Genomic DNA, 5,478 nt, shown 5'->3' with positions numbered 1-5,478 from the left:
GCGGAGCACAGGCTCCGGACGCGCAGGCTCAGTGGCCATGGCCCACGGGCCTAGCCGCTCCATGGCACGTGGAATCTTCCCGGACTGGGGCACGAACCCGTGTCCTCTGCATCGGCAGGCGGACTGTCAACCACTGCGCCACCAGGGAAGCCCTGGGTTATTCTTATATCACTTATTCACAGGGTTTTTGTGAGTTCCAATAATACTTTAGGAAAATACTTTGTGGCTTCCAAGAGATTTTGTAGTTTCTTTTTTAAACTGTCAGTCTTCTTAATAAAGACATTAAGATGAATAACAGCAGGGCACTCTTACTTACTATTCTACTTTCATGGCTAGGACAGTGCTGCCACGTAAAAGCATAAAGAGCACTAAATCAAGCTTGGTTAAATGGATAGGTATATACATGAAGGAAAGAAGAAGGAAGGAAAGAAGCTGGATGAACAGCAGGTTGACAGCTTGTGTGGCATTAAAGTCTTATTTGTGATAATCAGGTTTTCTACAAGTTTCTTTCTGGTCTTCTGGTCTGATGTTTCTTTCATAGGTTTTGCTATTTCATTGATGATACTAAACTGGTCAGGAAGACCTAGGTTTAATTTTGCTGCTTGAATCTATGTTACCTTGGGCAAGTTACATACCCTATCTAAACATCAATTTTCTCATCAGTAAAATGGCATTAATAATTCCTAACTCGTTAGCATTGTTGTGAGGGTTAAATGGCAAAATGGATATAACTAGTTAAGCATAGCGTTTGGTATACAGTAAGCATTCAATAAATGCTATTTTCCTGCACTAACAGTTCAAGGAGTTTGATCTACTAATAAAAAGATTTGATTGATGGCCATTATACTGGTACCCGGGAGGCATCCAATAAGTGGTTTGAAGTAGAATGCATAACTATAATACTGATTTTTGTCTTCAATCACATTTCAGTTGAAGGCAGTTTATAAGTCTGTGCCGTTGTTTTACATGATTGAATTTTTTAGTCTTTTATGTTAACATGTTGATTCAACTTCTGCCTTTTGAATTATTGAGTTTTTTTCTTTGGTCTGATCTATGATTCATTTTTATAAATGTATGAAAACTTAAAAAGGAGGTGTATTTTTGATATGAAAAAATCTGATCTGTATTAATTTCCTCTTATTAACTACATGAGGTAATTTTCTTTGATGGAGAGCACTAATAATGCTGTAGAAGCAAATAAATAAACAAACACAACTTGTTTAGTTGTAGCCTATTCTGTAATTCACAAAATTAAAGGTAATTCACAGAACTAAACAGCCTAGCTTCAAGCAGGAAAGGAAGCAGGTTAACTCTGAAGAGCCAAGGAGTAGATGCTCATGAACGGCATCTTTGGGACACTGTTGTCTGATGCTTAATTCCAGCTATATTCTCTATCTCTGCTTAAGAATCACATTCCCCAAAGAAAGAATGAGATTGGCTTAGCTTACATTTCTTGCTTAATTCTGTGAATTACAGAGGTAGTCCAGTGCCCCATTCAGAGATGGGAGGAGGGAACCAGACAGGCAGTAAGGACAGAGGTCCACGACATGATCTGTGAAGGTCACATCTTTATATCTTCATCTCCCTGTTTCTCTTTGATCTGCCAGATTAAGCCATGGGTGTATTTAGGACTCAGAAAAATGAGAACATGGTTAGCTACAAAAGAGAACGTGGCTGGGCTTGGGTATTCTCTTTCCGTAGATTTGTTTGTCTACATAGAAAGAGTGTTACGGCTCCACTCTTACAATTACTCTTGCCACGACCACCACCAGGATTTACTGAGTAATTTATTCAGGTATTAATATTTAAACTATTTATCAAACACTATGCTAGGTATAATTCTGCCCCCATGGACCTTAGAATCTGGTGGCAGGACAGCCATTTAATGAAATAAACACTTAAATTTTGATGTATGGTGACAATTGGAATAAGTGCGATGAAAAGAAAAATACACTGGGCATAGAAAGCATGTAATATGGAGACTTGGTCTTATCTGGCAGGACAAAAAATGTCTCTGAAGAGGTAAGGATATTGGAGGATGTGTAGGAATTAACCAGGTGAAGGGAGCTCAGGGATAAAATTTTAGGCACAGATGAGCATGAAAAGAATCCATGCCTAGTGGAAGCATGATTTATTTGAGAAACCACATGAAAGGTCATGTGCCTGGAATGCGGAGAGCAAATGAAAGTTGGGTATGAAAACATCCTGGGGCATGTGGTGCAGTCAAGTGGGACTTACTGGGTCATTTTAAGGGTTCTGGTGTTTAGCCTAAGACAGTGAGAAGCTGTTGGATCATAAGCATGGGAGCGACATGACCAAAGTTACATTTGGAAACAGTACCTCCTGTTGCTGTATGAATAGTTTGCGGTGTTAGGAGTGGTTGTAGGGTGTATCAGGAAACAATTGTAGGAGTCAATGAGATGAATGAGGAGGGCTTACACTAGGTTTGTGGAGTAGAGGTAAAGAGAATTAGATTTGGAGGATATTTAAGGAGTAAAACAGACATACTTGGCGGTTTGGATATAGTGTGTGTAGGAGAGGAGAGTGTCCACTATGATTCCTAGGTTTGGGCTGGTGTAACTGAATGGAGGGCAATCTATTAAATTATACCAGCCCAAATATAGGTCTATTCATATTAATAACATGAGAATAGGTCTGAATTTAGGGGGGAAATTATGTTTAATTTTAAGCATGTTGGCTTTGATAAATCTTGATGACAGCTATGTGTAAAAATCCAGAAGTGGTTGAATATAGGTAAGTAGAACTCATAAAGAAGATCTTGGCTACAGATGTAAATGTGTGAGACTTTGTTTGTAGAGGATAATTAAAGCTGTCGATGTGGGTGAGGTTGCCTAGGGAAAGACTGCAGATGAGAACAGGATACAGATTGGTGCATTGAGAAATTCCAACATTTAATAGCAAGATAGAATATGAACCTCGCCCAAGAGTCTAAGAGATCCTCTGAGAAGTCAAGACACAATTATTCTTGACTCTGTGAAAGTGTATAATCATAGTGGTGGTGGGTGTGTATTGCACTGAATCTTAGGAGTCAGAGGGAAGTAAGGAAATGGGGACTTATTAACAGGCAGCAATTGGAGAAGTTATTTTGAGAAGTTTGGCTATGAAGGGGAAGAAGAGTGATGAGATTGAGACTAGAGGATAATTTTGAGTTCTGGTAATTATTACAATTTTTAATGGAAGAGACTTATTTAAAAGCCAAAAGGATCCCTTTGAAAGAAAGAGAAAAATGGAAGAAAGATGAAAGAGAGAGAACATGAAAAGAGCAAAGGAACACTGTGTGTGTGCAAGATTCCTGACTAGGTGGGAAAGGGGACATACACCTTATAGTTGGGAGAATTGACCTAGACTAAGGGGAAAAGCTCCTCTAATGTGAGAGAAGGGAAGATGGTTTCTAGATTTTGTAGCAGAAAGTAGAGGGCCTCCAGCCAGTGTCTAGTGGCTTCTAGTTTCTTTGTGAAGTACAAAGAAATGATTGCTGCTGAGAGTCATCAAAGAGATGACAGGCAGAGGGAGTTGAAGTGGAGGAAGGGTCAGAGGTCAGGTGGAAGTTTGGGGAGGGTGGAGGACAACTCAGTTAGGCTTATCAGCAAGTAGGAAACTAAGTTAATCAGTAAAAGTTGTAAGGTTGCTTGGTTAATGAGGGCCCGCTTTAGGCTGGTCAATCAGTCAGTCAACACAGATTGGTTGAGCCAGACATTGTTCTGGCCTCAGGATATAGTAGTGAGTGAGAGGGAAGACTCTCCTATTGAGGAATCTACTCGTAGTGACAAGGTGATGAGTTATGCAGGCTTCGTAGCTCCACAAGAGAACTAGTGTTTCTTTAAAGCATGGATGTCTTACTAAACTACTTTTCCTTACACTATGATTTTAACCAATCATACTTGACTGTCAGATTATAGTCATAGAGACAGTAGATAAAGTTTTACAAATGAAGATAGAGGTTTGCCTGAAAAGTGTAATAAAAAAAGCAGAGAAACAACGGAGTTTGAGTATCATTGAGCATTTTAAATAATTGATCATGGAGACTAAAATAATAAGAGAAATAAATAGAAAAAAGGGGATTAATGAAGAATTAATGAACTGGTTGTTGCATTGGGAAGAGTTGAAGATGCAACCTGGAAAAACAGGAAATTATGGCTTGAATGGGATTCATAAATATGTGATTTTGGAAAGAGAATAGTTATGGTTAAAGGAAAAATCTAGAGTACGGTGCAAGACAGATTGTCTCAGATGGAGTGGAGGGGGTCACTAGAGGTGAGATGGAGATGGTCGTGAAATAGAATGGCCAGGGTGTTGAATGGATTTATACATGTGGAGGTGAAACACCCAACATGATGATGGACTTTGTAGAGAGGAATACTCTCAACCAGGTACCAAAGTCTTTGAGGAATGAAAGATATGCCTGGGATATCAGTTATAACCACAAAGAGTAGGGAGAAAGAATGGTGTATGTGATTGCTTTGTTCTCAGCTGGGCTTTTTTTTCCTTCTAAGAGGGTCATTCCTAGCATTTTATATAGTTTATTCTTCAAAATATTTCCATTAGTGTCATCCCATTTTGCAAATAGGGAAAGTGACGCTCAGAGAGTTTGTTACTTTAAGCTACAGATTTAATAATTGGTAGAACTGAGGCGAGAACCCAGGTCTGTCTGGTCGGAATTTTTTGAAAATTCAGTTTTTAGTTTTTCAGTTGAGGAAGTAGTAGTTTTTGAATTGTCCTACTGGCTATTCATGGAGAGACAATGCAATAGAGACATTCCAAGCAGGTCCATGCAGAGTGGACCCCAGGTAAAGCATATCAGGAAACATGGAAGCTCTTCTCTTCTGCCACAAGGCTCCTGACTAGCAGTTTGAGATGTGTGGCCTCTGAGATGACTGAGTGTGGTCACACCCACTGGAAGGAAACATAGACTGTGGTAGTACTCTGACAGATTCTTGTCTAGAAGGCAGAACATACTGCTGGAAGAAGACAGCAGCAAGTTGAAGTGTCACCAAGTGACTGGTGTAAGGGTGCCGATACGCAGTAGTAAGTTGTACCCAACTATGGAAATGATGGAGCAGCCGTTCTTGCAGTTCAAGCAGAAAGGCATGCAATAGGGAAACTAGCCATCACAGAGCTGTCATTCAGACAGAGCTGTCATTCTGCTGTCATTCAGACAGAACTGTCATTCAGACTCTGGTTATATTAATCTAATGGCTAAGTTACATCCCAGTCCTAGAGGTGCTGCAGCACCAGACTGATTACCCAGTCAGAGGAGGCAGGAATAGAGAAACTAGACAACATTTACTGGCAGAGGCACAAAACGGCATAATAAGAGTAGCAGCAAGGGAAACCTGATGTCCATCTGTCTGTCTATCAATCCATCTATGCATCTGGTAAACACTGGCTGGTGCCTACCAAGTGCAAGGCCTTGTGCTGCATAGTGAGGATAGAAAGATGAAGTAAGACTGTTGGGTT

The sequence above is a fragment of the Mesoplodon mirus genome (assembly GCF_964341445.2).
Source record: "Mesoplodon mirus genome assembly, chromosome: 5".
NCBI lineage: Eukaryota > Metazoa > Chordata > Mammalia > Artiodactyla > Ziphiidae > Mesoplodon > Mesoplodon mirus.
The sequence above is the reverse complement of the archived record's forward strand: the minus strand, read 5'-3'. Positions refer to the sequence as shown.